At 49.3% G+C, this 15,617-nt stretch overlaps 1 protein-coding gene across 3 annotated transcripts in view; it reads left to right on the top strand.

The window, feature by feature from the left end:
- a1cf (apobec1 complementation factor) overlaps nt 1-15,617 on the top strand; it is a 196,629-nt gene that overhangs the window by 130,447 nt on the left and 50,565 nt on the right. The gene's annotated exons all lie outside the window — the stretch shown is intronic.

The raw sequence follows: 15,617 nt of genomic DNA, 5'->3' as shown, positions 1-15,617 counted from the left end.
ATCGCTAATACCGCTAACACAGGGCCACCCCAGTTCCCACAATCTGTTAAATCAGTTGAAGCATGCTCTCCGGCGCTGTATCCCCCTGACGCTGACCCCCACCCCTACCCCCAACCTCCCCTGGACACCCCCACCCCCCTTCGCCTCACAGCTGTCTTGCGTTTGGATTAAGCCAAGAATAAAGCAGGAAGTGGAAATTAAACAAGAGCGGAGAGAGAGCGAGAAAAAAAAAAAAAAGAATCTGGCCCTGCGAGTTATCAGAGATGCAGAAACCTGCCTTTGACAGCTTGTGGAAAAGTCTATTTTCACAACGCCAGCACACCCGCCTAAAAAAAGAGGTTCTTTGGCTTTTGGGCAGTGGATATTAATTCTCATTGTTTATTTGTCTAGGGAAGTAACAGCGGGGATAATTGTGCTGCCTGTTCCAGCATAAAACAGTTTGCAATGGCCTGTTTCAACCAAGCAGATTTAAAAAAAAAAAAAAAAAACGATTCGATGTAGCTACAGTTGTCAGACATTGCTTGTCTGGCCTGTTGATGTTCCCGGTGATTCTGCGATCCTTTAGCTGGCCTGGGCGGCACCATGTGTGTGCTCCTCATCACTGTGATCTCTCATCATCCAGGCCCTCGGTGGTTTACAAGGACGGTGGGCCTCAAATATAAATGAATAAATGTGTAAAATTCACAGACATGTTTCCATAGCACACTTCACTAGGTTGGCATTTACACTGCCGCTGAATTCTCCTCTATTTCATGAGTTCCGCTGATAACCGTACTTACATGGCTACCGCATAATTTAACACTTCTCATTAATCCAGTAAGGGGGGACTGAACACTGAGTTGACTCCTATCTATCCTGTTTCCTGCGAGAGTAACAACAGCTTGACTGACGAATGCACCCAGTCGCTTCTCACCGTCACACTTCCCCATGAGGTATTATGCTGCGTTCTACTGCATCTTGGGGAAAATGGACACTACGATAGTCGCACTTCTTTATTTTTCTGTGATGTTACTGACTTCTGCATTTGGAAAGACGTCACACATCTGTGGGTTTTCCTTAACCGTGCAGGGTGGTGGGGGATTTATGCATGATATGCAGATCGGGAACAAAAACTTCTCTAAAGTTTGCCCGAGACAGGCAACACTTACTCTATCTCTCCCCTCCCTGTGAGCTGCGGGGTCATGTGACTCCCCGACAATGTAGGAGGGCCCTGTTCCTCCATTTGCTTTGGCGGCCGCTCTGTGAACGGAAGGACTTCTCCGTCCCATTACTGGGAGGCTGCATCGTGGTGTAACCTGGTGCTGCCCTGTTTGCCGCGAGGTGTGGGCCCAACACTGCACTTTTGTTCCACGTCCCAATGCTCCTGGGGGGCTCCAGTGGGCTGGGTGGGGGGTGTACTGACAGATGGAAGCAATTACTGAGGCGCGATCACCGCTGACCCCCCGCCACCAGGATGATGCGCCCGGGTACAGCCAGGAAGGGCGCGTGTGCGTGTCCCAGGCTGCGCGTCCCGTTGCAGATAATCGAAAGCATGCACATCCAACAGCAGTGGGCCACCGTGGACAGGAACTTGTCTTGTTTTGCTTGGCTTTCCCAGATAGGATGGAGGTTATGATAGCTACCCGCAGGCCTCTGTGAGTCTGAGGGGATGGAGGCCTTTCAAACAGTCCAGCTGCGCATCTTTTGAAAGCCTGTATTTATCACTAATAAACGTATCTAATTTAGGCACGCAGTGTATGCTGCCTCCTAGTACACTGTGGTGTGAACCTGTAACTCAGTTAGCTAGCAGTTAGCGAGCAGTTTGATAGTGGTTAGCAAGCAGTTAGATAGCGTATAGCAGTTGTTCAGCAGTTAGCGGGCAGTTAGCGAGCAATGTCCTAGTGGTTAGCAAGCACTTAGCTAGCATATAGCACTTGGTGAGCAATTAGCTAGAGGTTAGATTGTAGTTAGATAGCTGTTAGCTAGCTGTGCAATAGTGGTTAGGTAGCAGTCAGCTAGCTTCACCTCTTTCGCATTTGTAATATCTGTCACGAAAGGAAGCAGATGCATAACTGTCACCCCTAAACCATAGTGATGCCCCCCCCCTACAGTATGTGACTCTTGACATTCAGTAACCATTAATGTTGAAATGTGAGTCAGAATAGCCTTCAATTTGTTTGCATGCAAGCTCTCTGTGCCAATTTACGTCACCCGTGATTAGAGGCTACATGTTCACGAAAGTGTGAGGCCCTTCATTAGTCGTTATTTACTCCATAATCCTGCAGGTTAGACTGACTCTTCTCTGCAGGGAGGCCCAATGGTTAATCGGTTTGAAAATGACAGTTAACTTACCGCGACGGTTAACAAGGCATGTACATCCCTTTTTTACCTTCTTTTTTTTTTAAAGTCATTGTTACCCAAACTGTACAGCAACAGCCAAAAAGGGGAACAGAAATCTCTTTATTCCAGATGTGTATCAGGAGAATGGTTAACTGTGTGTGCGTGCGTGTGTGTGTTTGCATGTATTACCGAGTGCACATTTCCTTCAATTTTTATTGACATTCTTAGTGAAAATGTGCCCAACAGAATAGTAAACCATGAAAAATGGACCTTGTTGAGACATACCAATTAAATATTTTTTTCATTTAAATACAGTTAAATTGCCAGAAGCAGCATCGATTCCAGTTAGGAATTCATGGGCCGCGTCGAAATGAGAGTAAATGTGATGGCCCTGTAGACCGACAATCATGTCCGCGCGAGCGTGTTCTGTTGGGGGGTGGGGGGGGAATCATGTGCCGAGTCACAATCTCTGCTTTTCCAGGTGTCGTGTGGGTGTGTCCCAATAAAACCTCATCAGGCCAGGCCCATCGCATGAACAGCAACGCCCCCCCCCCCCCGTGACACGCCGGTAGAAGGGGGGCAGGGTGGGGAACGGGGTTTGCCCCTCCGAGCATGGCTGGGCAGAAGTGAGCTATCGGCACTCAGCTGGGAATACCAGCCGCTTCCTTCCACCAGATGTGGAACTCAAAGTTCACCGTGAGTGCAGCTAGCGCTGGGGAGGGGTCCGCGGAAATGATGGATACTGAAACAATGTAACCGACTGCCACTGACCACCTGAAACCTAAAATCCTTCATGGAAATATGTCAGGGGCCTGTTCTGTGATAAAAAAAAAAATACATCCACATAGGCTGTGGGATACTATAGATATAAAGTACACAGTCCTCTCTCACACACACGCAGCAGCAAGGACTTGGTGTGTATCTCCACTCCAAATAATAAGCAGTCTTTGGGGGAAGCTTAATATGTCATTGCGAGGCACCGCGCACTCACTCGGTAACTCAGTCACTCATCCGGCATTTCGGGGGCTGACAGCCTCTGGTTATTAGTAGCGGGGCCTGAGACTCGCCATCCATCAGCGCTGCTATCTTTAGGCTCTGTAATGTATGCTGTAACCCCGGGGTAACCCAGGCGTTCCTAATCAAATTGGACACAAAGTCAATTTAGCAAATGCAATAAACAGCAAAGCAAACAATCCTCTCGCGATTCCGACGTTGTGGCACGAACGGCACTGTCTGCCTGACTCTCTCTGTCTGTCTCTCTGTCTGTCTCTCTGTCTGTCTCTCTGTCTGCTGTCTGTCTGCTGTCTGTCTCTCTGTCTGTCTCTCTGTCTGCTGTCTGTCTCTCTGTCTGTCTCTCTGTCTGTCTCTCTGTCTGCTGTCTGTCTCTCTGTCTGCTGTCTGTCTGCTGTCTGTCTCTCTGTCTGCTGTCTGTCTCTCTGTCTGCTGTCTGTCTGCTGTCTGTCTCTCTGCTGTCTGTCTGCTGTCTGTCTGCTGTCTGTCTCTCTGTCTGTCTCTCTGTCTGCTGTCTGTCTCTCTGTCTGTATCTCTGTTTCTTTCTCTGTTTCTGTCTGATCTCTGCCTGTCTCCCTGTTTGCCTCTCAGTCTGTCTGTCTCCCTGTCTGCTGTCTGTCTGCTGTCTGTCTCTCTGTCTGTCTCTCTGTCTGCTGTCTGTCTCTCTGTCTGTATCTCTGTTTCTTTCTCTGTTTCTGTCTGATCTCTGCCTGTCTCCCTGTTTGCCTCTCAGTCTGTCTGTCTCTCTGTCTGCTGTCTGTCTCTCTGTCTGTATCTCTGTTTCTTTCTCTGTTTCTGTCTGACCTCTGCCTGTCTCCCTGTTTGCCTCTCAGTCTGTCTGTCTCCCTGTCTGCTGTCTGTCTCTCTGTATGTGTGTGTGAGTACGTGTATGTGCATTTAGTACACTTTTCTGCCTTCGTGGCTGCTCACAGGCTTGACATCCACGCGTGTTCTCTGCAAACAGAAACACCAGAGTCATAACATAATTTCCAGCTGCTTCTTCGCTGAGGATGAATAGAATCTCAGGGGCACGTGGGCTACAGGTGACAGATTTAAAATTCATGCCATTGATGAAAAGGTTCTTACATTGGCAATTATGATGCTGTTCTTAAAAGGGGTTTTGATGGAACACTACAGTTTAGAGATCAGAGTTTCACAATGGAACCCAGGACAGAATTGGTGCAATTGTACCACGTGTTAGTAATACAGTAGATCAGTGCTTCCCAATCAGGTCCTTGGGAAACCAGACAGTCCACATTTTTGCTCCCTTCCAGCTCCCTGTCAGACAGTCCACATTTTTGCTCCCTTTCAGCTCCTGGTAAAATATGGACTATCAAGGGTGGCAGATCTGATCTTGTTTACGCCAAAAATCTGGTGGTTTCCATAGCTGGTGAGAATAAAGTGGACTCCTTTCCGATTAACTGTTAAGAGCTGTGTTCTTCTTAAAACAGACTTTCCACCAAAAAAGCCCCAACTTTAAAAGCCTCGTGATCCGGAGTATCGATCACATCCGAGGCCCTGTCCGTGTCTGGCTTTTCAAACAGCTCGCTCGGCAGTAATGGCCCCTTTTCCAGCCACATGGTCGAACCAGAGAAGAAGGGAGGTGAAAATTCACCATCAGGGAAACTCAGGCTCGCCAGAGCTGGGCTCTGCTTTCACTCGTCTTGTGAGCGGTGAAATATAAGCTCTCACTCTCTGACGAATGGTGGCCCACACATATGACGTTTAATTAGTCTCAAAACCCACACACATAAAAACCACGCATGCACTCGCGTCTGCACAACATTTGCTCACTCAACCCTCTCTACGCGCTTTCGTCTGCACAACATTTGTTTGCTGGACCCTCTCTACGCTCTCGCGTCTGCACAACATTTGTTTGCTGGACCCTCTCTACGCTCTCGCGTCTGCACAACATTTGTTTGCTGGACCCTCTCTATGCTCTTGCGTCTGCACAACATTTGTTTGCTGGACCCTCTCTACGTGCTTGCATCTGCACAACATTTGTTTGCTGGACCCTCTCTACGCTCTCGCATCTGCACAAAACCTGCTCCCAGTACCTTCTCTACACGCGCATCTCCCCAACACTCGCTCACTCAACAGGTTGAATTTTGAGACTTTGGAGGCAGGAACAGTGGCTGATTTCTCTACTTCTTCGATTGCTCGCTTTGAATCCTATGATTGGCTGCATGCTTTGGAAGAAGAAGAAGAAGATGATGATCACTGACCAGTCAATGAGAGAACAACCAGTTTCACACTCTGTCATGATGTTGGAGCAAGGACGTCTTACACTAAACATCTTTCTGAGATATTATTTTAATACACACTGGAGGTGATAATCGGAATCGTACATAGCTTCATATTCAGAATACTTAATGATTTGTTGATACCAGCCGATAAACACACCATCGTGAATAAGGGGAGTACCAACACCATTCTTACGACTTTAAGCACCGTATACACACATACACATTTTAATAAATAAATAGCCTTTCAAAACAGGCACCTCAGAATACAAAAATATTAGGAGATATTGCTGATGTTCTCAGCATAAATTTATTGGCTCAAAGGGACAACCATTTGCTAAACTATTCATATGCAACATATTCATTTACAACATAATAATCATATATGGATCTGCATGAATTTGTGAAAAGACCTCGATGCTGTATTAGTGATTCATGGTTTTTGTTCATGGTGAAGGTACTAAACCTGTCATCTGAGCTCATGCTCAGTGATTTCTGTTTGGTTCTGGGTTCGTTTCGGATCAGTGACGACAAACGTCTCACCCATGCAGAACGTGGCCGGGGTCATGGCTGGAATCTCCCATAATTCGGGTCACGGCCACAACAGCACCCCCTATTGACTGATCCATCTCGATTCCAGAGCCATTGACTTGAACTGACACGAATTCCATGCTATATTTGTATAGTTCTTGTCGCCCTCGACAGCTTCTGTAACAGGAGCTCCATTGTAACACAAAAGATGGCTGCTTCCCCAGACCAGGACGACCAGCACGAGCAGCACTAGAGACTCAGCTGAAAATGTGTTTAGTACAGTAGACTAGACTCAGTCACACACTTCATTTCCACCTAAGACAAGATTTTAAGACAGTGAAAAAGTATGGAATATTTTTATCCGCCAGCAATTTAAATGCAATATATTTGCAGGTCTCAGGCCGTACGTTATGCACCGTTTAAACTGGGGAACCATTTTGGACAGTAATTATATGAAATAACGTCTCCCCAGTACGTGAATTCTACGCTCCCCAAATTGCCATTTATTGCAGTTTTCCGCTCTCTGTTATGTTACGGCATACCACAGATAATCCGGGCTCCTTGGGACAGCATGCCTTTATATGGATAAACCCGCAAGTCCTCTGGCGTAGTAACCAAATTAATAAACGGATTAAGGCGAATCACGCCAGGGAACGGGGCGAGTGTCTTCGCCCCATTCGGAAGAACGTTTACTGCCCGGCCCTCCCAAAACACACACTGCTCCCCCCACACACAAGTAAACATGCACACAAACACTCACTCGCTCACTCACACGCACACAAACACTCCTCTGATCGGTTTACAAATGACAGAGAACAAGGTTCAGGGACCTGAGGGCCCCAATGTGGCTCCCAATGGGCACAGCCCCATCACGGTGGTATTTGAGCAGGACTCGCCAGGGGTCACTGACTCCAAGACTAGCACTGACTCTGACTCTTTGACTCCCGGGCCGACTGGTCCATCTACTGCGAGATCACAGCGATGTACAGCGAAACAATGACGTTAGAAGTGAGGAAAAAAAATCAAAGACTCACAATCCAGGTGCCGTCAGGCTCTGGAGACGATAAAACTTGAGGGGGGGGGGCCTAGAGTGAACAGTCGTCAGAGCTTAGAGGACATCTGCATAACCGATACTGGGGAGGCTTTACTTGTTTTCCCATGAGCCTGTCGTGGAGCAGGGGTTGAACGAAGTACGTCCCACGTCTGTCCCCCCCCCCGATCATGAATGCTGCTTCCAGGGGCTTCTCCTTCAGCAAACAGCGGCCAGTGAGGGCCCCATCTGGGAAATTATCCTGCCTTCCTCCTCCGAGGCCTTCACACAACTTTTATTTTCAATTTACAAGATGTTGAAAAAGTAAAGAGAGGGAAAAAAAAAGAAAACGGTCCACACAGAATGTGGCTCACTTTCATTTTTTTTTTCTCCACCATACGATTCACCTCATTTCATGAGAGGAGAGAAGTCTGAGTATATAGTTTCGAGCAAGAATAATTACTTACCAGGCATTAGGGCTGTTTTAAAAGGAGAGATTGTTATAGTCTTAACATCCTCGGGGGACTTTAAATCAAACCTAGAACACGTCGCCATGACAAGAAAGTATACCATATGGAGGGAGACGCATCACACTTTGATTCCTGTCTCCGATTTTCGAGACCAAATACCACATTGTTATTCCTGAGTTGTGTTGTCGCTAATGAGATTTCCAGTTGAATGGGAGTCCTGTTTTCTTGTCCTTCTTTTCGAAACCTAACACGTCTCCACTCTTCCAAAAGACGGCAACGAGACCGAGCATCCCCGGGACCACAAGCCTTGTTATTACACCCCCCACCTGGGCGAGACTGGCGGTCATGTGACCCGAACGTGGGGGCGGGACCCAGGGCTGGACTGGGATTCAAAATTGATCCTGGTCTTTGGGGTCCCTCACGATAAATTTTGCCAGTCCGCAAGCCCATCGGCCCGCCAGGATATTTCTAGGTATGCCAGATGGCCAATCCAGGCCTGGCGGGCCTTCATGAACCGTGTGGTTGGCTGTCCTGGCGAGACTGAACTCAGGGGCGCCCTCTACAGGACATGGACAGAACGGAGGACACCAACTCCCCTCAGTTGGGAAATAAAGCCTCCCGGGGAGGCAGATGATACTAAATTAATGCTTGTAGGCATGTAGGAAAAATATGCACGTGAAGCCTGTCTGAAATTAGGCTGGGCGGTGGGCGTGGCGGAGGACGTATGACGATATCTGCATGACCCCCCCGGCCTTTCCCATAGCCATGAGAGCCCCTCAGGAGTGCCTAACAGTGAGTGGAGAGGCTACACCCCCCCGCCTAGGCATCTGCCGGCCTGCTGACAGGAAGGCAGTGACGCGCTCAAGCACCCTCGCACACAACTACTTCGTTTATTCTGCAGCAGGCGGTTTTACGTAAGCTTACATGGCTCACGGCTTTCACGTGCTGCCCATATGCATGTGCTAGGTATGTGGCTTAAGTATGTTTCTTTTAGGTACAACGGTATCCCCTATTCTGACCCGCAAGCTGCATAAACAGGCACATTCAGTAACACTAGAAGTTTGCAATTGGTCAGAACTGAGTGCCGGTGCTGGAAGAGCCAATCATGTTGGAGTAAGTTATTTGTGACATTTATGTAGCAGGAAGTTGAACTAGAGTGGAGTGTGGTACCTTACCAACCAGCAGCTTTCAGTTATGTGCCCTTAGCTATGCTAATCGTCAGTGGAATCGTGGGACAGCGGACTCTCTGTTAGAGTGCCAGGCCAATCCTAGGGCTTCTCATCATGCACCATGGGTACTGGAGACATGGAACCCGGGGCCGAACGGGGCCGTGGGTCACCACAGAGATCTGGCTTAGGCTCGGCCAAAGATCACGGCTGAATGCTCGTGATCAGTGAGGGGGCAGATCCAGACGCCATAGGGGCACTGGAAAAAAAGACGCTCTTGTTCTCCTGAGTCGTAAAAAAAGGAAGTTAAAAAAAATAAAAACACCAGGAAAGAAGAGAGACAGAAATGCATGTTTGAAGTGTTTAAATGGGGCCAAACTGTGCCGCTCTCCGAAAACAGACCCTCTCGCTCCACGTGAAACGCTGTCCTAATGATGAGAGTACAAAAGAGTGATGTAATTTTTCACACTTTTATTTCCCTTGCTGTTTGTGGACTTACTCTTGTATTAAGTGCATTTTTGGCTGAATACTGTCCTTCAGGGCTGATATAACGGCCTCTTTCTGGTATAAAGAGAGTTTAATGGGGATGAGGTGCTCTGTTTGTGAATTTACATGTCCAAAACGTGCAGGATTCTACGCCCCTTAGCCTCTTTGGGAATCGAAGCACAGCACTCAGCACGAGTGCCAGGCATTCGCGGCATTATCAAACGTGCACGGTTCAGTTTCAGGTGACCTGGGGATGGCCCAGTGCTAAGATCAAGGCGGGGGTGCCTCCTTCGGACCCCTGAGAAGGGTTCTCAACATTTGTTCTAAAAATATATACTACGAAAGGGTGAGAGCATCTTTTGGCAAGACTATCCCAGGAAAAGTACAGGGTGCAGGCAGGAGAGCAACCAGGATGGCATGTCAGTCCATATCAGCGCACACAGGGCAATTTAGAGACACCAGTTCACCGGACTGCATGTGTTTAGACCAGTGTTTCTCAACCCGGTCCCTGGGAACCCCCAGACAGTCCTAAGGGATGTAACCAAAGTCCAGACACTATGACTATGAGAGGAAACACGAGCAGGACAAGCTCACACACACATGTGCAAAACTCACGACCCTCACCTACCCATTAAATAGCATCGCTGTTAGCTGCACGTAGAACACACGGTATTATTTCTACTGGTGTTAGGAATAAAACACACATTTGATTGGCATTTTCAGCTGTTGTGCTGAAATGCATCTACAACCTTGGCTGACCTTCAGCTGGAGGCCACAGGCTCGCTCTCTGAACCCAGATGGGGATAGAGGGACACTCAAGCACAGCGTTTGTGTGACAGCAGTGACACAAACATGTTTGTGGGGACTCTCCATTCCTTTCTATGGGAACAACCCTAATCCCAACAATGACACCCTTAACCCCTACCCAGTCCTAACCTTAACCGTAAAGTAACCAAACTAAATACAAGACTTTTATTAGTTTTTTGATTGCAGTCACAGATTTTTATAAAACTGAGTTTCCCCTTGTGGGGACTGAAAAAAATAGCCCCCACAAAGTCAAAAGAACAGAGGGGACACGACAAGCCTCAGCCACACGAAACCAAGGCCAAGGTCAGCTGACCTGAGAAATGATAGCACATTGGCTGGCCACCTCTGGGACGTTTTTTGGTTGGTCCTTATAAGGAGGATGTTGTGGCGTGAGCTCACCGATCTGTGTGTCTGACATGTGAACCTCCCGTGAGAGCCAGATCCCTCACATACGACATATTCCGAGTGTAATATATTAGCCGCAAACCTGCACTAAAGAGGCGGGTGGAAATCGCCCCTGAAGACAATGTGGTAAAGAATGACCCGGCCAACAGCCAGGTGAGTGATATGAACCTCATAACAATTATCCCTGCTAATTCCATCCATCCGTTTTCCACACCTGCTTGTCCTTTGCAGTGTCACATGGGTCCAGAAGTTTTCCCGGATGCTATGGACGCAAGGCAGGGAACGACCCAAAATCGGGTGTCAACCCAATGCAGGATAATTCAATCCAAAATCTTGATATTTCTTGAGCAGTAATCCAGTAATATCTGCTTAAACCTATAAAGTGCTCAATGTGGCCTCACACCCCCAGGGGTGTGGGTTCGATTCCCACTCCTGGTGCACCATGTTGGTAAGTGTAACCCTTACAATCTGGAGTGTACTTTTGGGGAATAGGGGTCTCTAAATGTAGCGCCTCAGTATGTTCCCTCTGATGTATCGTCCAGAGCATTTCCTCTCTTATGACCCGAGATTCCCGGCACAGGCTCCAGAATTACTCTGACCCTATGAATAAGTGCTTATGGAAAGTGCACGCACTGCCAGTGACTGTTAAGAAGCGAAAATACAGGCACATAATTGCGCCGATGCAGTTCTCAGATGTATAACGCAAACTACAATCATTAGAAAACATATTTCACGCATCAGATTTTCATGACACCTCATCGACCCAAAGGCTGGTCCTGTAGGTATGACCCGCCCACCTCTCTGCAGTTTTAGCCCTGATTTCATCATCCCCCTCCAGACTACAGGAAAAAAAATGGAAAAAAAAACCCACTGGAGGTCTAGCATCTGATTGGACAGATGGTCTGCCTATCAGGTCGCTCTACTAATCAAATATTAACATGAGTGACTTTTACCGGAAACTCCGCCTTCATGGTGTAACGTCCAATGTGGTTATATATTTACAGCTCGAGGGGGGATATTTTGTGAGTGTATGACAGTATTTAAGTCCCATAGATACCCCCGTATACACAGGGCAAGTGCTGCTCGCACATCATGTTCCTGACAATAAGCTCCCCCTCCAATCAATGACCTGCGATGGTTTATTGCAATCTCTGGGCAGATATTCACCGTCCAGGCCTCTTTCTCAGAAACCGGCCAATTGGAGAGACACACTCTTAATCCCAGAGCGAGGAAGCAGTTTCAAAGTGCCCCCCCCCCCCCCCCCCGCATCACATTATCAGGTCCAGAGTCTACACACCGCCCCCGCTACAGTAAATGTTTACAGAATTACTCATACTAGTGAACTTGATAATCACTTCCTCATCTCGACATTAAAGAGATGCCTACATCAGACTTATAACCGATACTGTCGTGTACAACATGCAAAATGACAGAGTAGAAACTGAGAATTCTGAGGACTATATTCTAAATTTAAAAATGAGGCATTTTTTGTAACCACTTGTCCTGTTCAGGGTCACAGGGGATCTAGAGCTTATGGGCACAAGGCAGGGAACAACCCAGGATGGGGCTCCAATCCATCACTGGGCACAAGGCAGGGAACAACCCAGGATGGGGCACCAACCCATCACAGGGCACAACGCAGGGAACAACCCAGGATGGGGCGCCAACCCATCACAGGGCACAAGGCAGGGAACAACCCAAGATGGGGCTCCAATTCATCACTGGGCACAAGGCAGGGAACAACCTAGGATGGGGTGCCAACCCATCACAGGGCACAAGGCCAGAAACAACCCAGGATGGGGCACCAACCCATCACAGGACACAAGGCAGGGAACAACCTAGGATGGGGCGCCAACCCATCACAGGGCACAAGGCCAGGAACAACCCAGGATGGGGCACCAACCCATCACAGGGCACAATGCAGGGAACAACCCAGGATGGGGCACCAACCCATCACAGGGCACAAGGCAGGGAACAACCCAGGATGGGGCTCTAACCCATCACAGGGCACAAGGCAGGGAACAACCCAGGATGGGGCTCTAACCCATCACAGGGCACACTCACACCTATGGACAATTTGGTAACTCCAATTAACTTCAGCATGTTTTTGGACTGTGGGGGGAAACTGAAACAGCTAGAGGAAACCCCACAGTGACACGGAGAGGACATGTAAACTCCACACACAAAGCACTTGGCCCAGAGATGTGAGGCAACAGCAGTAACCACTGCACCACCACACCGCCCCTAAAAAAGGAACATAAAAGAGGAACGTTTAATAAATATCCAACCATACCTCCTGCGACCTTTATGCAGTAGAAGGTTGGAGGGGAAAGAACAGGACACGAGGCAGGGAATTCCTTTCCATTGCGGTTTTACAAAACATGAATCAGTTTTACCATATTTTTTTAAAAATTAGAGTCTAAATATTTTAGTGACTGTGACAGTCCAATTGATGATCGAGCTTTTGCTTGTACCTCAGAATGTAAAGGGGGATTCTGGGATATCTGTTTCAGCAAGTGGTCCTCAGTCCTCAGACTGTATGCTGGGAGCTGTATGTAATGGAGAGGGGGGGGGGGGGAGGCCATATGCTGTAATATCTGGACCCTGAGAGCACAGCCGACATCTGTGTGTGTGCGTGTGTGTGTGTGCGTGTGTGTCCACGCACACACAGGCGACAGTTCCCTTTCCGTACAGAGCTCACTTCCTTCAAACTCAGCACAGGGGGCGTTGCAGCATCCCTCTCCCCCAAAATGAACCCCTTCAGGTCCTAAAACCAGAGCGTTCATCTGTCAGCAGAAAGGATTTGGTCACTTTCCGGTCTGCATGACTTGAAGCTGAATGACGCTTTATGGATTCCAAATATAAAAATTTTCAGGTCCATGGAAACAAAAATCCATTTTTAAATCAACCCCCCCGTGTCCGTCTCCACACTTCATCTCTGTATTTGGTAACAAAGACTTAAGAGCTGCTTCTTCCCAAGCCAGCTTAATGGCTGACCCCGGATCTCTGGCCAGTGCTGTGACCTCCTCTCCTGCACGTTGGCAGACCAGGTCACCTCGCTGCCGACCGCGATGGGGCCAGGGGGGCGGCGGTCTGCTTTGACAAAAAAAGGGGAACCTGTTTTTGTCTTCCTGACAGAACAGAGGGGACCTGCCACCGCTAGGCACAGAACCGCGTCCAATCAGAACGTGGCATACTTCCCTAATGGGCACCCCCTCACCCCCACCCCCGGCTGCTTCAGAAACAGCTCCCAGGAAACAAAATCAAAGGTGGGTGTATGGGTTCGGGTTACCTTGAAGCCAGCTCGGAGCATCTCCCCGTTTTAAATGGGCTTGACGTAGGCGGAGGAATGACGTCAGCTTCGGCGCTGAGGCGTTTCGGGAGAGAAGGAGATGCTGGCTCCCCGCTCTCCCCCCATGCCCTTAAAAGTTCGATATGGAGAAACCGCTTCTCAAACGGCAGACCAGCAGCAAGTGAGGATCTGATTTCCTCTCCAGGATCGATGATGGCTGAGAGAGAGCTGTTCTGCTTCGGAGAGCGCTCCTCGTGATGTCACCCTAACCCCCCCCATCCAGTAGCCTCGGGTCTCCTTATCCAGGCTGCCTGTCTCCTGGGACCTGAGATCAAATGAGCAGTCTAAACACTGCAATCTCTCGTCTGCTCCCTCACGCACACACGGGCGCACACACACACACATAAACACACACACACACGATGGTCTCCTATGCCCCTACTCTCAGTGTGTGTGTGTGTGTGTGTGTGTGTGTGTGTGTGTGTGAGTGTTTTCCTCTTCTGGAGGGTGAGATTATCAGGCGAAGGGGCAGGACGGCAAAAGGACGCATCTGAGGCGAAACACAAGGATACGAGTGATTCATCGCTTCCCCTCGCGAGCTTTGTAGTAGCATGAACGCTGCGAAACACGCTTCCTTTCACTGCACTAGGGGGGAGCGGGGGGGAGGGGGATTGGGGGGTGGGGGCACCTTTACAGGAGTCACATGACATGTGTGACCTGAATCCTGCCCCCGGTTGGCCCGGAGAACCCTGTTATCTCCCCCAACCTCTGGTGCCATCTGCCAGTGACTTTGCAAAAATGCAAATCAGCTCCCCACAGTGCGCAGTGAAGGCGGGCGAGCTCCCTGCAACAGCCCACGAAAATAGGTCAGACGTGTGATGCGTGTGCCCCCCCCCCCCACCCCCAACCCGACAAGCACGGTGGCTTCTCTTTGTTCGCCAGTGGAGGGTTTATTAGAGGGAGGGTCTGACGATGATGGTCAACATGGGCTTTGTGGCGCCTCTGAAAGAACTGGAAAAATCACATGGATCGGGGGGGGATTCGTGGGGGGGGGGGGGGGGCTGTAAATGATGGGAGCAAGTATGCTTTTAAATGGGCCGCCATGACAGAATACAGGGGCTGCATTAACCAATCACGCACCCAATCCTCCCGCCGCTTCTTAGCTGGCGATCAAGGCCCGTCCCTACAAGAGCACGGTCATCCTGCTATCGCAGCACACGGGGTTTAAAACACATCACAATCAGCCCCCCCCCCACCCCCCCGGGGCACCCCCCCAGCACCCAACAGATCATTCACCCATAACCAATTCTTTCTTATTGGCTTCTAAAAAAAGATCAAAGACCCCCAGCTGGTAATGAGCGTATTAATGAAAACCACCCGGCTGACGCAACGGCGTGGCAAGGCTACGGCGCGGGGGGGGGGGGGGCGTCTCTCTCTCACGGGCGACTCATATGAATTATGCATCGCCTACAGCGTGCGGCCTCTCTCTCGCTGTGCCCCTCCCCCCCCCACCACAACCCCCGCTCATTTTCCATCGCAACGCTCAACACAAACGAATCTACTTCCCTTGATTGGCTGCATGTGACCTGCGCAGCGCGTGACACAGATGTTGGTCGCCGTCTTCCATCGCGAAGGCGCCGCAGGGTCTTGGTGGGATGGCTTCGCAAGGGTTCGAGCGCCGTCGTGTTTCGCTAGTGTTGATGCGTCCCGTTATTGCCGCTGAACCTCAGTCGGCCGAGGCCTAGTTGGTCAGCATAGGTTACTTAACCCCCATTATGATGTCACTGGATATGTTGTCATGGCTGGGGTTTCCTGGCTGTCTCCGAACACTGATTTCTGAGTGAAACTCCTGAGAGA

Source organism: Brienomyrus brachyistius, chromosome 20 (assembly GCF_023856365.1).
Source record: "Brienomyrus brachyistius isolate T26 chromosome 20, BBRACH_0.4, whole genome shotgun sequence".
Classification (NCBI taxonomy): Eukaryota; Metazoa; Chordata; class Actinopteri; order Osteoglossiformes; family Mormyridae; genus Brienomyrus; species Brienomyrus brachyistius.
This window is presented reverse-complemented; position numbering and strand designations above follow the sequence as displayed.